The sequence below is a fragment of the Myotis yumanensis genome, unplaced genomic scaffold (genome assembly GCF_028538775.1).
Source record: "Myotis yumanensis isolate MYYU_CA2020_CCGP unplaced genomic scaffold, mMyoYum1.0.hap1 SCAF_13, whole genome shotgun sequence".
Lineage (NCBI taxonomy): Eukaryota > Metazoa > Chordata > Mammalia > Chiroptera > Vespertilionidae > Myotis > Myotis yumanensis.
The window spans coordinates 22,941,464-22,964,482 of NW_027223764.1; the positions used below are offsets into that span (position 1 = coordinate 22,941,464).

Genomic DNA, 23,019 nt, shown 5'->3' on the forward strand with positions numbered 1-23,019 from the left:
TTTTAAATTTCCTTTTCATTATATGTATCTACATGATGATGAGTGCTAACTGAACTTATTGTGATAATCATTTCATAATATATGTATGTCAAATCATTATGCTGTAAACCTTAAACTTCTACAGTGACATATGTCAATTATATCTCAATAAAACTGGAAAAATAGATTTCCCACCTTATCGCGTTCTTGCTGACCTCTCCTTACAATTTCCTCCTTCCCCTTCACATGCCATGTTACCCCAACTCTCAGCTGTAAGTCACATCACCCTTCCTCTCTGTAATATGGGCAACTCTACAATGGGTTAAAGGCCCAGTAGCTCTATGACCCTGGATCCTTCCTCTTTATTTGTGGAGCAAATTTCATAAAGCCCACTGAAAACTTTAGTTCTCTTACTGTCAAATTTTTTTTAAAGTTTCTGGTGAATAAAATTATCTACCTCATTTATAGTCAATGTTTGCTCTCAGCCCCATGCTCTTTAGTTAATACTTACTCTACAGCAGAATAGGGCTATATCTCTAGACACTGTCATAACCTAGAAACATCTATGATGAGACACAGTATTTGCAAGTTTTCATTCCCTGCTCACATAATAGCTTCCTGAACGTAGTGCTTTATATGGATTAATTCAGGGGGTAGGCAGTATCACTCATGGGAGGCTCACATAAGGTTCCATAAGTAGTAAGCCAGGGAGCTGGGGTTTGAATCAGGGTCTATTTGACTCCAGAGCTCATGTTCTTGGTCATTCAGCATATTGCCTGTGCAGCAACAAAATGCCACATTGAATTCTGGTTTTTAGATGCAATTCAAGTGATTTTAGTTAGTATAAATCAACTTCTTGTGCTTGTTTATTTGAAGTGAAGTGATGTGATAAAATGAATTCTTCAAACTCCAAAGGTAAGGATTTGACCCTAGAGGGTGGACAGTTTCCCTCCTTGCTCAGCCATTCGTTCAAACCAGGGGTGGGCAAACTTTTTGACTCGAGGGCCACAATGGGTTCTTAAACTGGACCGGAGGGCCGGAACAAAAGCATGGATGGAGTTGTTTGTGTGAACTAATATAAATTCAAAGTAAACATCATTACATAAAAGGGTACGGTCTTTTTTTTTTTTAGTTTTATTCATTTCAAACGGGCCGGATCCGGCCCGCGGGCCGTAGTTTGCCCACGGCTGGTTCAAACACTACATTATACCACGCTAGAGTGGAGCACACAGGAACTTAGAAGTGCCCTCTCTTTTCCTTCTTTTAAGTTCCTAAGAATGTTCCCATGTTTTAAACCAGTATTTGCCAAAGGGTGTTACATTGAATTTATGCAAAACATGGTTCCTTGGTTAATAATTTAGAGACATACCAAGCTGAACAAAGTTAAACAAGCTCTCTTTTTCTATTTTAACTGCAGGACTTCTCAGAGCCTTTAACAATTCCCACAAGGGGAATATGTTATCATAGCTCTCCTCAATCTTGTTGTCAGGTTCCGTATCATTCACATGGGAATTTAAGTCTCTTCAAAACTTTGGTCATCACACTTAGTGATTCCAAAGGGGGAATGAAGCCTAAAGTGTTTATGAGTTTAGTTGGTTCCCAAGGAAGCTTAGGCTGCTGTGTTACTGGGACCCTATGGAAAGGCCTAAGAGTGAGAGAGGCTTATTTTAGGAAACTACAAGTCATTCCCAATGGCTGAAGCATATTTTAGAAAGACGGAGCATCACTGTAGAAAGCAATGAAGAAAGCTTTATTCTCCAGAAGGCACAGAGTAGGTGTGGCTCATGAAAACACAAAGGCAGATGAGGGTAGCGGTTAGCACTTATTCAGAGATGCTGGTTCAGATCCAAGCCCACGGAAGAGGCACTGGCTTGGGCTAGAGCAAGTGTGTCAAACTCGCGGCCCCCAGGCTGCATGTGGCCCACAACGAATATTTTTGTGGCCCAGCCAATATAACGGCATGTAAGAAAACATTAATTTTATCATTGCTCTTGTTCTATTTTATACTATACTTTTTGAAAGAAACCTACGTTTCTATGAAAATTGAAGCATGTGTTTTTTTGTGGCCCACATAAACTTAAACCTTGTTTGTTTGGCCTGTGTTGGCCTTTGAGTTTGACATGCTTGGGCTAGAGTCTTGAAAACCTGCTACTTCCCATTTCATTTTTTGTTGTCTTGGTCCCTATCGAGACTAAACACATTTGGTTTATCTTGCTGTACCTCCTATGAGAATCTAGAGTTTATAAAATAATCTCACATCATTTGCATAATGTTAGAAAATCATAACAGATAGGCATTGCTAATCTTAATTTTTATAAAGCTTAAGTTAAAGCTACGTGAATTGCCCAAGAATCCAGCTTGTGAGTGGTCAGTCATGGCACTGGTAAAAGTTGAGAGAGAACCAGAAGATTCTGGCTCCTGGCCAATATTGTGCATTACCCTAAGCCCGTTCTGAGTTATCTTGGGTGTGCTTCGTGTCCGTGGGCCACCCTTAGTAGCGGCCAATACATCTGCATAGGCTTAAGAAAGGCTAAGTAGAAATTCATTCATTCATTTATTGAGTGCCTACTATGTGCCAGGTTTTGTTTCAGGCTACACTGATGTTGGAATTTAGCGAGCAAGAAAAGATCTTTGTTCATATAGATCATTCTAGGAGAGGAGACAGATTAAACAATAATATAATGTGAGTGAGAGCGGCGGCGGGGGTGGGGGAGATGATGGATATGGGTAGGGAAGGTGCTGTATTGCATAGCATAGGTATTAACTAGAATGTTAGCAATTTCCTCAACTTTTTCTGCAAAAGTTTTCAAAACTTTACCATTCATCCAGGATGCTCTTGGCTTGGTCACCCTGATCCTTTTCTAGCATCTCAACAATAGCTATTCACCTAGCTATTGTTCCTCACCATTTGTTAGCTCTTTGCATCGAGTAACTAATTTAATTTCTACAAAGAACCCCATAAAGTAAGTGTGATTATCCCCATTCTACAGATCACAAAACAGAGGTCAGAAATATTAAGTCATCTGCCTAAAGACACCCTATGACTGAGATGGGGCTGAAACTAAAATTCAGCTGACTCCAGTAGTCCTCCCTCTATTGCCCTTACTGTTTTAAGGGATCTTCTGCATTCCCCTTATTTCCTACCAAGTCTGTCTGTCTGTCTGTCTGTCTGTCTCTCTCTGGGTAGGAAGAGAGAATTATACTTTACTGGAACCTGACTTTAATGAAAAAATAAAGCATAGTACTCTCATTATATTTTAATGGTAGCTTAGTTTTTTTAAAAATCTATGTATCTATGTAGCTATCTATTATTTATTTATACAAGGAAAACCTTTGGGAAAACCTGACACATAGTTGTGCTTCTGAAACATTATCTTTCTCATTCTCTGTGAGTGGTGGTGCAATAAGCACAAGGTTTCATGGAAAGCAAAACAAAAATTTAAACAGCACACCTTTTGTCCAAGTAATGCAACTTTTAGGATTTTATCAGAAATACTCACAAAAATATAGATAAAGTGAGGAAGATTTATATGTATTGACATTGAAAATTTTTCATGATAAATTCAGGTGAAAAAAAAAGCAAGTTGGAAACAATGGAATATGATCTCAATGGAGGAAAATGAATTTTATAAATGTAGGTAATGTTTATATATCTGCCCAGTACACACCAAACTAATAGTAGTGTTTATTTATTGCACAATTCTGTTTTATTTAATTTTTTAATGTACATGTGACAATATTTAAAATATATATATCAAAATGATATTTGAAAAACTCATCCAGAGAACAAAATCCCAACCTTCCGATGGACACCAACTAGTTCAGCATTGTAGCTGTTCAGATTTTTTCCAATAAATATGGCAATATTGTTCTTGAAAAGTTACTTCAAATTACAATTAGGGAAGAAAATAAGAAAAACTTTAATTTTGTAGACAGTCCCTTTATTTTGTTAAGTTAAGCTTTAGATTCATTAACTGCACATTTAACAGTCTGAGTGGTGCAATTCCAATTATATAAACTAAAACAGGGGAGAAAAGACGCAGATTTCATTTTATAAAGGTTTCAGATTTGGCTTAAAGATAATAAGTCTCATGTAGAGCAGAAAATTGCTTTCCAACAGGCAAGTAATGGGTGTAGAGAAAGGTTAATTTATTGGTGATTCTTTCTCATAATCTGTTATTGGTTTTCAGAGTAATAAATCAATCTTGCAACAAATGTGTCTGGCCTGGTCTCAATACTACATGAAAAAGATGAATTCACAAAATTAATGAAGCATATTATTTCTAACTTAGTGCTTTAAAAAAAATGCCTGGACTGAGAATTAAGCCATGGTCAGATAAAAACAGTTACTGAACTTAGCTTCAGAGCAGAAAAAAAGTAGGACAGAATCCTTATTAATAAAAATAATTATAGCCATGCTAGTGGATATGAAGTGACATCTTATGGTTTTGATTTGCATATCCCTAGTGATGAATGACATTGACCATCTTTTCATGTTCATATTGGTCATTTGTATATCCTCTCTTGAAAAATATCTATTCAAGATCTTTGTCCATTTTTGAACTGGGTTGTTTGTTTTTTGTTAAGTTTTATATACATTCTAGGTATTAATCTCAAATATTTTTTCTTTCTATGGGTTGCCTTTTACTTTGTTGATTGTGTTCTTGGATGCACAAAAGGTTTAAATTTTGAGGAAGCCCAATTTGTCTATTTTTTCTCTTATTGCCGGTGCCTTTGGTGTCATATCCAAAAAAATCACTGCCGAATCAATGCCATGAAACTTTTCCCACGTTTCATAGTTATAGGTCTTACATTTAGGTCTTTGACCCATTTCGTGTTAGTTTTTGTATATGGTGCAGAGTAGAGGTCCAAATTTATTTTTTGCATGTGGATATCCAATTTTCCTAGCAGTATTTGTTTAAATAATTGTCCTTTCCCCATTTAATGGTCTTGGCACTCTTGTCAAAAATTATTTGACCATATATGTGAGGGATTATTTCTGGGCTCTCTATTCAATTCCATTGGTCTATATGTCTGTCTTTATGCCAGTACCACACTGTTTATTTTTTAAATGTTTTTATTGATTTCAGGGAGAGAGAGAGAGAAAAACATCAATGATGAAAGAGAATCATCGATTGGCTACCTCCTGCACACACTCCCCCCTCCTCCCCACTGGGGATTGAGCCTGCAACCCAGACATGTGCCCCAACTAGGAATCGAACCATGACCTTCTGGTTCACGGGTCAATGCTTAATCACTGAGCTACAGTGGCTGGGCAGTACCACACTGTTTTGATTACTGTAGCTTTGTAGCAAATTTAGAAACTGGTAGTGTGAGTCCTTCAACTTAATTCTTCTTTAAAAATTGTTATTTTGACTGTTCTAGGTCCCTTGGCAGCCCATATGAATTTTATAATAGGCTTGTTAATTTCTGCAAAAAAGAAAAAAAAATAGGCAGCTGGAATTTTGAGAGTGATTTTATTGAATCAGTAGATTGCTTTGGGGAACACTGTCATCTTAACAATATTAAGTCCTTTAACCCATAAACACAGACTGTCTTTCCATTTATTTAGGTTTTTTAAGATTTCTTTCAACAATGTTTTTAATTTTTAGTATACAAGTCTTGCACTTCTTTTGCAAATTTATTGTTAAGTATTTTATTCTTTTTGATACTATAGTTAATGGAATAGTTTTCTTAACTTCACTTTTGGGTTATTCATGGCTAGTGGACAGAAATACAACTGACCTTGTATTTTACAACATTGTTGAACTCATTTTACAATTCTAATAGTAGTTCTTAGGATTCCCTATATATGAGATCATGTTATATGACAATAGAGATAGTTTTACTTCTTCTTTTCTGATCTGGAAAAGATTTCTTTCTCTTGCTTAATTGCCCTGGCTAGAATCTTCAGTAAATGTTAAAGAGAATTGGTGAGAACGGACATCTTTTTCTGGTTTTTTATTTTAGATGGAAAGCTTTTAGTCTTCCCTCATTATGCATTATGTTAGCCATGGGTTTTTCATAGATGCAATCTATTAGGTTGGGGACATTCCCTTCTCTTCCTATCTAATGTTTTTATCATAAAAAGTATTAGATGTTGTCAAATGCTTTTGCTGCATCTTTTGATACTATCATGTGATTGTTATACATTATTCTATTAAATATGGTGCATTAGTTTGATTGATTTTCACATCTAAGTATACATTCACTTTCATATTAATATATTATATGTTTAAGTAAGTCTAACTGAGAAGAGCTTTGTACAAGACCAACACACACTTACTGTGTATTCACAATTCTGGCTGTAACTTGGACCTGTACATTGGACAAGAACAGATGGAAAAATGGGACGTGGCTGTAACCATGACTTCAAATCACAAACACTCCAATATTTAAAAAAATTATTTTTTTTAAAAGAAAAAATATTTAAAAATTCATGTTGGACGTGCACTCCTTATTGTTGTTTGTTATTGCACATTTTCAACCCTTGTCGATATGAGTATCAATTAAAATAGCTGTGTGACTTAAAAGGAAACTGGTACATGTTATTTCTGATTTAGAACATCCTATTGCAGAAACGACCTGTACCAGACTTCGGGTAAAGACATTTAATAAGAAAAACACATATGAACCTGGAATATTATTTTTGTCCATAAAAGGCAATAATAATGATACTAATATCATGACTTGCTCACATTTTATTCAAGTATGTCCTTTCTCTTATCAGCAACTCTGTGGCCTAAGTACGATTCTACTTCTATTCTAAGTAGTATTCTACTTTGTAGCTGAGGAAACTCAGAGAGGTTAAGTAACTTGCCTAAATATTCACAGGTAGAAAGCAATGAGGCCAGGATCATTTGACTCCGAAGTCCATGCTCTTCTCCATTCCTTACACGTTGAGTACCAGAGTTTAATTTATGCACAAACACAAAACTGTTCCTCTCCCTTTTTAACTAAACCTGGGAAGTCACAGGACTCAGAGTGTCCCAGGGCTTCATTTCCTTTTAATAGTACCACTTTCCTTTTTTCCGGTCCACAATCTTGGAGGCATTTGTTATTCCTCCATGTCCTGGGCTGAGTTTGCTTCAATTCATCATCAGTTGTCTTAAGAATTGGTCTCTTCCAGCTCATTCTCATTGTTTGCAAAAGCCTCCTGACTGTCCTCTGCTGTGAGTGACCCAGCGGAATCCTTACAAAACCGTTTGTAGCCTAACATCTCAGGGGTTAAAAAGAGCATTTGCCCTGTAGGGTGATGTCCATGATGGCAATGGGAGGAAGATGTAGGCCAGCCCGATAAAATGTGTAAAGAAAATACACATGGATTTTACACATCCGGGAGAGATCTCGCAGTTCCTTCCTCAGGTCAGTTCCTCTCTGATTTGGTATAAAACAGTCACTGGACCTGGAAGAACAGCTGCCTCTCTGGAGTGAGCCTGAGCAGCAAAGACAAAGGAGGTGCTGGCGCCCACAACTGGACAGGACAGCCCAGGCTGACCAACACCTCGTGTCTGTGATCCTGCAGCTGGACTGCTGTCAGCTCTCCCCATGCAAACCATGGCTGCATGCCTGAGAGCCTCGGCACCTTCACTCATGTGCCTCCTACCAGAGTGGTGAAGGAGGAACCCCGGGCTCCAGATACAATACAGGAGAACGTTCAGGTGTCAGAACTCTCAAGTGGGATTTAATCAAGTCCAAATCCCTGCTCAGACATCCTCTAGTTGCCTCACCCTGTAATTAACCTGTCAGAGCTACAGTGGGTGCCTTTTAAAGTAGGGGCACCCACTTAATAGCCTTGAAGTTTCAGTCTTCTCATCTTTGAAATGAGGATCATGATCCTACCTCACCAGGTTGCTTGGAAATTACATGAGACGTACACAAAACAATCAGCATAGTGGCTGGGCCACTGATGGAAGGCCTGTGTATTTACACATGAACTCTAGGCAGACTGTCATATGCACTGGGAGTGCATTATTATTTACTTGTTTATAAGCACATGAGAGCTGGCAAAGGGGGAAAATGGGTCATTAATACACATAACACATGTGGCTCCTTCATGCTGTTGAAGGCCCAATTACTCACTGGTCTGTTATTTCTTTCAGGGTGACTTCCTTTTTATCTACAGTTACAGATATAAATATAAATAATACAAGGAGATTATATTCCTTGACAGCTGGTAGATCATATCTAATTACTCTTAATCTCTTCACCTGAAGGGACCCAACTGACTAGCCCCTGTTCTCTCTGAAGGAACAATCAAAAACCAGAACTGGCCTTCTGGCCACTGAGTGAGTCTTACAGGTGTTGCCGACCAATCGTGGGCACAAAAAGAACTCCCAGTTTTGTATCAATGGAAAGGACTTGGGGTCTTTTTAAGTCAATCTTAAAACTGAATGAGACCAAGGGATTGAAGATGAGAGGCAGAGGAGGCAAGACTTAGGTTGCAAGATTAGTGAATGGCATAGCTAGGACTTGGAACACAGTTTTCTTAAAAAAATTATTATTATTACAGATGTTCCCCCTTTTTCCCCCCATAGCTCCCCTCTACCTGGTTCCTTCCCCTCCCCATGCCCTTACCCCCGCCACTGTCCTCATCCACAGGGGTAAGATTTTTGTCAATCTCTTCCCGCACCCTTCACACTCCCTTCCCCCTGAGAATAGTCAGTCCACTCCCCTTCTATGCCCCTGATTCTATTATATTCACCAGTTTATTCTGTTCATCAGATTTTTTTATTGACTTAATTTTTAGATTCACTTGTTCATAGATATGTGTCTGTTGTCCCTTTGTTGTTCATAATTTTTATCTTTACCTTTTTCTTCTTCCTCTTCTTAAAGAATACCCTTCAGCATTTCATATAATCCTGGTTTGGTGTTGATCTTGTTGTTTTTAACCTGGGAGTCTTGCTAAAGTAATGCAGATTCCGATTTGTGAGGTCTCAGGTGGGGCCTGAGATGTCTTTCTGTTTCTATTGCAAGAAGGTTGGTGTTGGTAAAGCACTTAGAAGAGTTTGTTGCATGTAGTTCCCAATTCAATAAATGACAGTTATCATCGTTGTTTCTATTGCTTGCACTGATTGAGCTGCATGTGGCTCTGACCACACCAGGCTTCAAAGATACCTTCATAGCTGAGCATTAGACCCAATGTAGAGTGAAACAAACATGCAGGAGAACTGAACAAGCTGCCTCCTGTGTGGCAGCAACAAGAGTGCTGAGCAGGCGACCTGGCATGGAAGCCCTTGGGCCTCAGAGGATGAGTTAGTTTTCCTTAGGCAAAGGTGGGTGACATGGAAGCCATGAGACACAGAAAGATCCTTTGCTCTTGCTATTTCTGGAATGTCTTCTTTGTTCCATACCCACCTTTGTTTTGTGTTGTTGTTGTTGTTGTTTTTGGACATTGTGCTATCACTTCATATTAATTATATTTATTTTTATTCCATTATAATTATTCTGAGGTAAGTGTCCTCATTGCCCCCATTTTACAGGCAAGATGATGAGCTTTAGGGACAGAGCTAAGTAATCTGCCTTAGCTCACAGTTTGTACGTGGAAGATGTGGAATTTAGGTCTGACTGTCACCAAAGCCACACTCTTCATCACTAATCTTTGCCTCATATTTTGTATCACAGTACAATGTAACCACATGTTCACATGTCAGTTTCTCTGTCAACTAAATCAGCAACTCCGAGAGATTAAGAACAGTGCTCTTTTTCATTGTTTTCATGCCCGCCTAGAACATGAAAACAATGGCACTCAGTAAATGTTTTCCATATTGTGCTGTATTATATTTCCTGCTGGTAGACTAGAGACAGAGTGAGAGCTCAAGTTTAGCAATAGACTCATTCAAATCATGCTTCTGTGACCTCTGAATTTGTGACCATGTAGGGCTTGGTTCTTAGCTGTGCTGTGTCTTGGTTTCTTATCTCTGTGTCCATCTCCACCTTTCAATAGATTGTGAACAGTAGAGAGTTAAGGGAATTATTTGCTCTTCTTTAATCCACTCCTTCCACTGTCCCCAAAGAGTGACTAACAGTGTCCAGCCCACAGGAGACACTTAATGAATGAATGAACATTCATAATTCTCTATAAGTCTACCTCCCTACTTTCTTTTTATTTTATTTTATTTATTTATTTATTAAATATATTTTATTGATTTTTTACAGAGAGGAAGGGAGAGGGATAGAGAGTTAGAAACATCGATGAGAGAGAAGCATTGATCAGCTGCCTCTTGCACACCCCCTACTGGGGATGTGCCCACAACCAAGGTACATGTCTTGACTGGAATCGAACCCGGGACTCTTCAGTCCCCAGGCCAACGCTCTATCCAGTGAGCTAAACCGGCCAGGGCCCTACTTTCTTTTTAAATGCGATAGAAAAATGAAAGTTAACTGTTATGGGGAGAGAGACAGAAAGTTATGCTGCGCTATGCACAGACATGCATATAACTAAACTATTCGGCCGGAAAGAGTGACAAAGGATATTGAAAATAGAAATGAAGGTTGGGAACTTACCAAGACCCTGTATATGGAAAATGTGAATGCTCTCTGGAGCTTTTCCAACCAGTTCCTGAATATGTAGCACACTTCCAGAAGATCTAACTTGGGCTTTAATATCCCATTAGCAGAAGAAAAAAACTACTGCATATGTTACAGGTTCAGAATGCAATCCGTTGGCGCATTTTTAACAGAAACATTAAGAGACTTCAAAAAAGGACGAAGACTGAAAGACAAGCAATCAAGAGAGAAGCAGCTCAAACAAGACATGAACCTACTCAAAGACCCTTGAGGCCTCCAGCCTTTCCCCGTGGATAACTCTGACAGGCGTCCAGCGAATTCCAGTTTGGGCAGGGGTTTGTTTATTCTGCTTGGTTCAAATCAGGGCTACGGATCCCTAATGGTTTTCACATCCCTAAAGGTTTTCCACATTTGGGCAAGATCTATGCTTTATGGAGGCCTGAGGAGGCCCTGCTCCCGGCCCCTGTGCTGAGCCGACGGTGCCAAGAGCACTCAATGCCCTGACTCTGGGAGAAGTTGAGCAGCATCTACCCCTTGGCAGGAGTGTGGAGATTTTCACAATGGTGCTGTGTCATAGTAAAAATGCCTCCATTCTTAACCAACTGTAACTTTTACTACATTTCATTTTTCTCCTGGTGGGGCTAAATTTTCAAGACTAGTCTTTTTCCTGTAACCACTACTCTGTGCCAATGAAAACTAAATGGGCCCACACTGGCTTCTAGCCCTTTATTTTGAGCACACCATTTCTAACCCAGGAATAATCATTCAGGTTGGTCATTACCATGCTCCTTCGTACAGAGGATGTCCCCACCTCCAGGTTCTTGACCCTAACGTGCCGCTGTTGGTCTGATAGTCCTACAATTCAACCTGCTTAAGAGACTGTGATGGCTCTCTAATGCTTTAGGTCTAAATTTCACCTCATTCTCTACAAATTGTAACCACAACTACCAAAATAACCGTATGTCTCACTGTCTCCACCATTGGGGTGGTTGCTGAGAACCATTTTCTCTTTGTTTCCTAGGCACTCATTCCCAGGCTGACATGTTATCTCACAGGCTTTCCCTGCCTAGAACAAGACCCCAGAAGGTGATTCAAAGGTGCCCCTTGTGTGTTCAGAGCCCTTCTACCCTTTGTCCCAACTTCCAGCCCAGCCTCCTAACTCTTAACTTACCGACAGCATGTGCGAATCTTGGAATACAACCCAGGGGTCCCAAATACAGACGCCTAGGGCCAAGCAGGTAAGAAAATGAGACCAGAGTGGAGAGGTGGGGCCAGGTGTATCAGGGGAGGAGTAGGGAGCTGGTGTGTCTTATCAGCGAGTGGTGGGTGGGTCAGGGCCAGCCCATGGGGCTAAGGAAGGACAGTGACCCAGGGTTTCCAGATAAGTCAAAACTCTACGTTTTAATACAAAATTTCCCAATTTAAAAAAATACTGCAACTGTCAAAGAAAAACTCCCTTGTCCTGGATTTGGCTCATGAAAGTCTTTGCTTGCCTGGTATAAGCACGGAACTGCTAGACTCATAGTTCGCAGTGAGTTTGTCGAGGGTGGGGATAGTGAATAGTGGCCTGGAGATGGATGTCATCAATCCCCCTCTCTAGCTCATGCCACAAGTCTCTTCTAAACTGTGGAACACAGTTCCCAGAGAGCAGAAAGACCTGGGTGACTAGGCCATTCCTCCTTTCCCCACTTCCTCAGAACAACTTCTGCTAATACTAGGTCTCTATTTTGGAATAATCATTTATTTTCAGATTCGGTATCCATGAAAGTTTTAAATGTAAACATTTTTATTTCGGGTATACTTTTATTTTGAGTATATTTTTATTTTGGGTACAAAGGGGGCTGGAAGGGGCTGTGCATGTGGGGGCATCACTAGCTTATTTTTATCAGAATCATCCTTTCGAAACATAAATCTTGTTGTATCATTTCTGCTTAAAACCCTCTGATGGCTTCCCATTGCTCTTAGGGATGCAGACAAGGGCTCTTAACAAGAGCCTGTATTATCTGGCAAACTTTTTTTTGTTTTGGCTTTATGTGCCTTAGTTTCTTCACATGTAAGAATGGCACTTAAACATTATATAAGACTTTAAAAAACACTTGCCGTGATGCCGGGCACACAATGAGCACCCCATAGCTGTTCACCTTTGTCATTCTGACTTCTCCAGATTTTACTGATGAACCTTATATCTCCCCACTCTCCATCCAAACCTCAAACTTGCCATTATCCCTTCTGCCACTGGGCCTTTGCACATACAATTACTTCTGTTTAGAACACGCTGCCAATCACTCAGTTCTTTTAGTTAATATCCATTGGAACCTTAGTCCTGAGCTGAAACATCAAGCCTCAAGGAAGCTCTTCTCTGCCTGGGTCAAATCCCCTTTTAGAGGGTCTCACGCAGCCACGTCCTCTCCCTTGTAGTACATATCGTGGTTATAATTTGTCATTTGTTTTGTAATTACTTGATTTCCTACTGATCTTTAAGCTTCATGTAGATGGGGACAATGTCTGTTCTATTTTTGGGTGCTTTAGCAGTGTAGGTATTGAATAAATATTTGTAAAGTATATGAATTTCCACCACCAGTGGCCTCTTCTTGGTGTGCTGGGCTGGGGTATGATAACCATAGGGAGGAGGGCTTCCCCCAAAGATATAAAGGAAATGGGGAGTCTTCTCCTGGCTTGAGGCCTGGAGAGTGGAGGTGCCCTCACCCCTTTGCTCAGGAAAGATACTCCAGACCCTCCAAAGCAGGACTATGCAGAGACTGAGGCTGCCTACACCCTTTTTCCTTTTTCTCTTTTTTCAGCAACAGTATGAGACCACTTTGCAGAGATACGACCCTCAGGACCACTTGCCAACTGCACCAGGCACATTGGGCATCCATAGAAACAGAACAGAGAGAAAAAGATTCCGTGGCTGCCCATCTCATGGTGGGCCAGTTAGTACCTCCCGACTGGGCAGGGCTTCCATACTGAGGCCAATGAAGATCAAAGTTTAAATGTGCTTTATATGGCTCTCAGATGGTCTATTTTCTACCATCTACCTTTGGCCACACACTGGTCAGGGCTGGGATCAGCCCAAATCATTTTTGTAAATGATATTTGAAAAATAGTCACTTCTGGTAAATTAACTTTTGATGTTGGTGATGCTCATGGATCAAATCTGATGGCTTCAAATGTTCCTTCCTGGTTTTAGAACAGGTATCTGTGTGGTAGCCTAGCGGTGTGTGCATGTGCTCATTTATCCATTCATTCACTCAACAAATATTTTCTGAGCCCTCTCCCCTCCCTGTTTTTGTAGAGAGGAGTACATTTGCTTGGTCCATTAGCTATAGGAATCCCTTCTCCCATGTGGTTGCTTATGTGCTATGATTATTCAGCTGTAGATGGGAAGACCCCTCCATCTACCCTCAGAGGTGCCCATATTAAAGAATGCTTGAGAGATCCCCGAAGTCCTCAGAGGTCAAGGAGGCAGCAGGGATACAGGAAATGATCAACTTTATAGTCAGATGGACCTGCATTTAAATTGGGGGTTCCACGTTGTACTTGTCACGCAACCGCACATGCATACAGAGGCTGAGACCTGAGTGGATGGTAATACTGGAGTGTTTCCTAGTGGCTAAGAACTTGGGTTTGGGAATTGAACAGGCTTGGGATGAAATGCTGGTTTTGCCCCTACTAGCTGATCAAGCCCAGTTAAACGCTTTGGTTCTAGGCTTGGCAGTCTATAACCCTAGACCTTGCGAGTTGCCAGGTCTCTGAAACGTTTTGCACTATCAGTTCCCCTCCGTGTTCCCAGTTCATCCACAACAATCTGTGAAATGGATTTTAGATGAGTCTGCTTATTAATGCAAAAATGTGATCCTGGTATAACAGGGGTAAAATACCCTCCATCGTTACCAAGGGTGTTTTTGGTGACTAAAATTGATAGGGAAGCCTCAGAAGGGTCACACATCTGTTCAGATCTTCATAGAATCACTTCTGGGATTAATATTATAAAATAACATTTTTTAAAAAGTTTGTAGTCATAATGAAATACAGAGTTAAAAGATTCAAAATACCGAATTTATGTATTACCAGTTGGCAAACCACTTTAAACATTCCTGAAGATGGTCAAATGGAATTCAGTCCATTAAAAACAAACCACTCTTAAAAATGTCCTCTTACTACTTTAACTGTACCACTAATTTCTTAATGACTTCTTGGTTTTAGCACTCAATTTCAACAGAAGTTTAAATAGTGAGTCACACCATCTTGAGATCTCGTTTTTCCTCTTAAATATTTGCTACTGACTCACATGTTATTATAAATAAATTATAAGTATGTTCCATTATGTTCTATAAATGTTCCCATGGACAAGAATTTTCATAGTTCATTTAAATGAGTTTTTGCTCTTTGAAAGGATAAACAATTTAGAAATGCTCAAAAGGATTAGTTACATGTACTAAAAAAATCTCACTTAGTTTTATTGTAATGACTAATGCAGCTTCATAAAAATGTACAAATTTTAACTTAAACACTAAATTTTGTATCAATTATAGATTTTTCCAATCCTGGAAATAAGTACTTAGCATCTTTTCTACTCTGGAGGAAAGAAGGATGATATCAGCAAAGAAGTACAAAAAAACAGTTGTTTCTAATACAGGTGAGGGCTCATTTCCCTTAGTGAAATAGGTGTTCACATTTATCCAGGCTCTTAAATGATTTTAGAAAACTCAGACTTCACTGTTGTTTCTCTGAATATAAAGTTTCAGATAGTTATCTTGCAAATAAATTTCTGGAATATGGCCCATTCCAAGTTTCTGTAAGTAGAACTTGACATTTTTATGACCAGCTCAAATATGGGAACCCTAAGTGACTGTCTGGGGTTTCTACCCTTACCAGTCACTTTTCTGAATTCAATAACTAGGATTTAATAAACCCTTAACTTCTTTATTTCTTGAAGTGATGGAGGTGGGGGAGGGGGGATGGGTAAAGGATCCAAGAATCCTATTAATAATTTTTAATCACTAACAACAAATTCAAAGGACTAAAAATTATTTTAAAAAATAAAATTAACAGTCATCTTAGACTCAGTTCCTTTTATCCCATTCGATCTCTACATTCTATCAATTCTACCTCTTACGTACACTTCTCTGCTGCTTCCCAAGACGTTCTGGTACAGTGAACGTTTTGTGCATTGCACAAAGGTGCTCCCTGGAGTGGAGCAGAGGTCTGAAGTCCAGCCCAGGTGCTGGGCACTAAATGATCTGTGTGGGTATGTGGCTGCACCAGCTTGCAGAGAGCGGGGAGGAGAACCTTTATTGTAATTTTTACCAATTACTAAATGTGCCAGCAACACACTACCAGGAACACTGCCTTAGCAACAGCTTCCTAAATACCTCCAGTTCTCACTGCCCTTTACCTCCACCCACCTTCCACAGCAATCACTCACCTGAAGTATCAGAGACTCAAATTCAGTAGACTTGTGGGTGAAGCCCAGAAGCTATATTTTGGACACTCCTGCTGGTTTAATTCTGATGCAGGTGGGCTAAGGATGACACTCTGCAGAGCCTCACCCCACGCTGCAGCCAAATGGATCTTTCTAAAAACCTAATCTGATCAAATCACATCTTTCCTTAGACCAGCCGTGGGCAAACTACAGCCCGCGGGCGGGATCCGGCCCGTTTGAAATGAATAAAACTAAAAAAAAAAAAAAAAAAGACCGTACCCTTTTATGTAATGATGTTTACTTTGAATTTATATTAGTTCACACAAACACTCCATCCATGCTTTTGTTCCGGGCCCTCCGGTCCAGTTTAAGAACCCATTGTGGCCCTCGAGTCAAAAAGTTTGCCCACCCCTGCCTTAGACCCTTCAGTGCCTCGAGTTACTTACACGGTAAAATCCAAGCTCCTTTTCATGAAATACATCCCCTGAAGACCTATCTTCTCCCCTCACCCCATGCCTCCCTACTTACCATCTGTACTCCCAAGCTTTGGTAAGAACAGCCTGGTAGACCAGCCATTCCCTGAACACTTATGTCTTGTCTTTGCACCTGGAAGCTCCACTCCCTCTGCCAGTTACCACCAGCCCCTGCCCTCCCAGGGGAATTTCCCTTATCAGTCAACACTCCAGATCTCTATTCTAACCCATCAGATGACTCTTCACAAAGCCCAGCTGGGATCCACTGCAGAGAGAAGATTATCATGGGGCAGTGAGAGAGGAGTGGATGGGCTGCTATAGTTAGGGAGGATATGGATTCCCTGAGGCAGCAGGTGCCTGGGAAACTCCCTGAATGTATCTGCATTTTCATTTTGTTTGAGTTTCATATGTTAGTACAATCCACAGTGTCAATCAGTGTTTTATTTCTTTGTTTCTAAAATTATCTCATTGAAATAAGTGCTATCACTTATTTCTTTCTCACAGGATTGTTGTCCAAAGGACAGTCTTAGTTCCCTAGTACTGCTGTAACAAATTACCACTACTAGGATGGTATGAAACAACAGAACTTTATTCTCTCACAGAAGTAAAAAATTAAGGTGTTGGCAGGGCTATGTTTAGAATCTTTCCTTGCCTCTTCCTACCTTCCAGTGGTGGCCAGCAGTCCTTGACATGCCTTGGCTTGCAGCTGCAACACCCCAATCTCTACCTTCTCTATCACACGGCTCTGTTTCTATGTCTCTTTTATCCTTCTACTAAGGAAAACCGGTCACTGGGTTTAGGACCCACTCCAACTGAAAATGAGGTTATCTTAACTTGATTACATCTGCAAAGATCTTATTCCCAAATAAGGTCACATCATAGGTACTGGATTAGGATTTCAACATTTCTCTTTTGGGGTACACAAGTCATCCCACAAAGAGGACCTAATAAAATCATGCAGATAAAGGGCTTGGTATATTGCCCTTTATATGTTGAGTAAGCACTCAACAGACTGCTCTATCACTGACTACCTATGCACCCTTGGGCAAGTTTTGTAATGTCTGTGGGCCTCAATTTCCTCATTAGTAAACAGCACCACCCTCAGTGGACCATTGAATGGTTTGCAATGAAATCACACATGCAAAGCACTCAGAGCAAGACCTGGCACTCAGCAAGAACTAAAAATATGTTAAAAAAGCATTGCTATAATTCTATCTAACCCCTACATTCTTTTTTTTTTTTTAATATATTTTATTGATTTTTTACAGAGAGGAAGGGAGAGAGATAGAGAGTTAGAAACATCGATGAGAGAGGAACATCGATCAGCTGCCTCCTGCACATCTCCTAGTGGGGATGTGCCCGCAACCCAGGTACATGCCCTTGACCGGAATCGAACCTGGGACCTTTCAGTCCGCAAGCCGACGCTCTATCCACTGAGCCAAACCGGTTTCGGCACCCCTACATTCTTATATGTCTAATTTTTAAATGAGTTTAAAGTTTCATAATAGAAATGGTAAGTCATCTTGAGAAAATTTTAAAACTATTTAATTCCTCTGCTTGACCTTCTCTCCACCTCACCGCAAATATATGTAATTATTTTGACTTAGGAAGCATCACGTCCCCAATCATATTTGAGTTAGGTGAGTTTCCTCTCCACAGGTGTTTTAGAGATGCTCCCCTGGTTATAAGCAGGGGTGTAGAGTCACCCCTGGGCATGGAATTATGTTCCTGGATGACACCTGACCAGCTGTGGTCCCAAGGCAGAGAGCTTTTGTCCTGTGCCTGCTGGGGTCCAATCCCAGCGGGTCCAGGGGTCCCCAAAGGTGTGGACGGAGTCGGACTGTGTCAAGCAGCAAGGATGGACCGGCTTCCGGCATGTGCCCTCCAAACTTCCTGGCCCCATGAGCTACAATCTCCCCCATCAACTGAATAGCCCATCACTTTATGAATCTCTTGGGAGTAGTAAGGGCTACCTTAGTAGCCTTGAAACCCAGTATTACATTTTCTCCTGGGTGAGAAATGTTATTTTACAAGTTGAAGACTTCCAGATGTGATCTTTTGCATTCTTCTGAAAGTTGACATAGCACTAAGCCATAGAGGGCAGTGGATGAATACTTTTTAGTTGATTAACTGGGACAGAAACATACCCCAAATTACATTAATACATACTTTTAACCATGAAGAAAATATTTTCAAGGTCAAAAAGTTGGAGAATTTCTTTAAATAAACTTAAATCTTGGAATTAGAACTATGCATATACCTTTCCCTGCCTAGTAGGCATGTAAAGGCTAATTTTTTTTTATTATGAGGAAGTCAACTAAGACAGTCTTTATAAATGAAATTATTTATGAGGTATAGTCACATAGTTCAAATGTGTGTGTATATTCCTATTACGACATTGTTTTTATACTTAGAGGTATTAACTTTAGAAAAAGACACAAATAAAATAAGTTAAACGTTTTTAGATTTTTCTTTTTTTCATCTTTAAACTGATTTTAGAGAGAGGAAGTGGGGAGAGACAGAAAGAGAAAGATGGATGTGAAAGAGAAACATTGATTGGCTGCCCTCCTTACCCGCCCCCTGGCTGGGGATCAAACCTGCAACCTAGGCCTGTGCCCTGACGGGAGATCACCTCTTGGTGTGCAGGACAGTGCTCCAACCAATTGAGCCACACTGGCCAGGGCAGATCTTTTTATAAGAAACAAAATACTCCCTATTTTCAAATTAGAATATTAAATATGTAGATTACTTTTGTTTTCATATTAATATTCTACTTACAGTTTATATATGGCCAATAATTTTAATATAGCTATTCTATGTTTACACATATATGCACTCAAACTGCTTAAAAATGAACAGTGGCATTTTCTTTTCTGCTACATAATTAAAATAGAGATAACTAAGCTCTGTCCTGGTTATACATAAATATTTGACCTTTTAATTCATAAACTTATTTAGCAACAATTTGAGAAGAAAAAACCGAGTTGAATGTACTATATTTATTATATTGATTAGTACAACATACACATTTGAAAACACTTAGCTACCTTATATTGAAAATTCTCTTCCTTATTACTACTAATTTTTATTAATTTTGCTATTAAGTGCTTTACATCACTATCAATTATCTCACTCTTTTATCTCCCTTTTGAATTTATCTTGTTTTTGTAATTTTCAGTAGGTATTACATTGGAAAAAGAAAAAAGAAACAAAGGCAGATGATAGATTTAGAAAACTTCTTCCTGACTATTGACATCAATAATTCTTTTGACTGCCACTGCTAAACAGAGTTGGTCCTGAGAGTCTAGCATTGGTTAATGGGGAGAAGGGGACCTAGACAGAAAGTGGAAAGACCTTAATTGTATTAAACTAGTGGAAGGTCCCTTCCAGAATGATGTGAGCTCTCCATTTTCCATTTTGAGAAAGCACATCCATGTAATCAGGGACACACCCTTGCTGATCAATGCTTCATATCAGAAAACCTTTCTCATTATTTGGCAAACTTTGAAATTAGTAGAGAGACCATCCTTGGTGGCCCTAATGGCATAAAACCAGGAATGCTGTCTACTGATTATTGGCTGTCTTTCTAGGGCCACCGGTACCACTGGAGGTATGCAAGCTTATGGAGATGTTAAAGAGTCAGCAGAAGAATCCTATCAATTGCAGTCAAGCTGCAAGGCTGTAGAACTCTGGCCAATCAATCCCTGAGTTACCCATTCTTGACTTGTGAATAATGAATAACTGGTTAGACATTTCCTTCTCCTATTCTCACCTACTGTAGGCTACTCCAACCCTCATCTGTAATCATACTCACTTGCAGAAGACACATTGACTTGAGCCATCTGGAAGTCACATGAAAAGATATCTGTCTTTATATTTCTTTTTCACAACCTTGATTCTTTCTAATATCTTTATAGACCTGAGAGCGAACACCTATGTAACATGTTCCTCCTCCTTTTTAAAATTTTAGGTTTTTTATGTGCTAAAGTACATATAACATAAAATTTAGCATCTTAACCATTCTTAAGTGTACAGTTCAGTGGTATTAAGTACATTCGTACTGTTGTGCAACCATTACCACCATCCATCTCCAGAACTCTTTTCATCTTGAAAATGGAAACTCTGTACTCATTAAATACTAACTCCTCATTGCCCTCCCCCACCAGTCCATGTCAACCACCTTTTTTATTTTGTCTCTATGATTTTGACTATTCTGAGTACCTCATAGAAATGGAATCATCAAGTATTTGTCTTTTCCTCTCCTTTTTCTCTACCTTCCCAAACTCCATCTAATTAATCAAACATGATCTCTCTCATAAAAGAGGTCATTCTTTTTCACCATTTTCCTTACTCTTTCCTTCTGGGGAAAAATTTTAAACCCTGCCCTGCCCCCTCTCTTCCCTTCTTCATTCCATTTATAAACCTCTTATTTAAAAAAAGAAAATGACAACGAAAATTTTTTTTAAAAGGTGACTGGGATAATTTCCTGGTTCTTTCATAGAGGTATGAGTTTCTGTGTGTAATTAACCAGACAAAAGAACTACAGCTGCCAACATCTAAAATCTCTGAAATGGCCCAAGTTCTTTTCAAAATCTCCATAAAAGTTTAAATTTAACTTTCTACTCATCTTAGTTAAAATTATTTCTGTTCAACAAGAAATGTCTTTTAACTCACTTATTGCTTTTTTCTTGGAGGCTGATTCTCAGTATTCTAAAAATTGTATTTTTCTCTTTATCCCACGGGAAGTGAGTAGATTTCAACTGTGTTACATGTTAAAGAGGTGTTTGAGAACTAGAGTCTGTGAACCAAATCACAATATTTAATACTGTTCTCTGGGAAAGTGTTCTAGGTTCCACACAGCTCCTGAGAATTGAACTGCTGGTATTTAAGCCATTTATAAGCTGGGGGTTGAGTGTGTGTTATACACTTCCCATAGATTTCATTAGCGATACATAGCTGAAAGCTGTTGGCCAACTCAATGCCACAGGTCACACAGTGAACAATAAAAGCAGCAGACAATCAAGTCATAGCAGCCAGCATGTCATCCAGATCCCCTGCCAGAGTTCAAGACCCAACTAGTGAATATGCTAAACCTATAGATTCTACAAACTCTCCATGACTTCAACCACCCATATAATTTCGGATGCATTTTCTTCCACTGCATGTTGAAGAAACATATGTTTCACTATGGCTTATGACAGACTTTGAAAACCTCATGGCGAGGGCACCGAAGTTAAAGAAAGTTTCCAAGAGAATAAGCCAGAGCTGCAGAAATATGCCTGGAGCAGAGGCTAACCAGCTAATTATATTATTCAGTAGAAGCTACTTACAGAGGGATATCAGAAACCATTATAGAACTGCAAAACGGAAACTCGCAACCCTTGCATAAAACACCAGTTTGGAGATAATACATTAGCTGAGGGTCCAAAGAGTTCCAGAGCTGGGACTGTTGGTCTATGAAGTTCTGATCTGAACAGGGAAATGCAAATAGCAATTGAGATCAAGTTACTATCAGGGCAATAGCCACATTAACCAGCAGCCTCCTTTTTTTCCTCCCCAAAGGCCTGGCAGCTTGCCTTGGTCTTGGAGATGTATCCCTTTGCAATTAATGGACACGAAAGAAAGTGGCTTTTGCTGTCTCTCATTTGTTGGTTTGAGGCCTCACGTTTCGGCCAAGCCATTTATCACAGAATATTAACTCCCTCTCTAAACTCTGAACATTTAGAGGCACTTCCACATTTATCTGGCACTCAACTCTGCAGTCTCATGCATGCAAAACTGGCCTCCTCATTAGGATCATAAACAACTTAAAGGCAAGTAAACTGACTTGAACTTCCTTAGGATTTCCCCCAACAACTACATACTGCTGAGCACAGAGTGGGCATTTGATAAACACAGTTGATTAACTCAAGGATAAGGTCCTCACATATCACGGGCATTGAAGCAACGCCAACTCCGCATGCCAATCTCAGTCCAATTTCCCAGGAAGAGTACTGATGGAGAATGTAAGCCTGGCGGTCACCAGGAGCCACATCAAAGTGGAGAAATCTTGCATCCTGTGCACGGGGTACTGCTTACCACCTGGGGACTGTAAGCTCCATGAGGGTAGGAACTATGTTTTGTTCCCTACCCAGCACCCAGCACCCAGTACCCAGCACCAAGCACCTAGTACGTGCTCAAAAAAATATATGAAATCAAGTTTTGTCCCTTTAGTCTCATGAATCAGTGTTTCTACATCTTTTGTTTTGTTCATTCATCATTTATAACCAATCTACAAAAATTAAGGTAACTTCAGAAAACAAATCAACATGGCACCCACATGGTACACAGGGAGGTGTATACCCCTCCTCAGCCTGCCCAGGGTGTGCATATGTGTAGGGTGGTGTGAGGGAGGCTGGAGAAAGGTCACTGGCCTGCTAGTCACAGGTCTGGGAATTGCTGTGGAGGGACAAGAGTTGCTCTCCTGAAGAGAAATGGCCGGATGTCAGATCAAGCTCCTGGCAGCCCTAGTCAGTGGAATGCTGCTCAATGTGGTCCCTGTCTGGTTGGCAGCTTCCTGCCAGGGAAGGCTGCCAAGCAGGTTGTGACAGCTGTGCAGTGCTCTGACATTTCTGACCTGCCTGCCTGCTGCTC

The 23,019-nt window shown here is 40.0% G+C and overlaps 1 protein-coding gene across 4 annotated transcripts in view; it reads right to left on the reverse strand.

The window, feature by feature from the left end:
* The window catches only part of PLCE1 (phospholipase C epsilon 1), a 294,253-nt gene that overhangs the window by 126,149 nt on the left and 145,085 nt on the right, over positions 1-23,019 (reverse strand). The gene's annotated exons all lie outside the window — the stretch shown is intronic.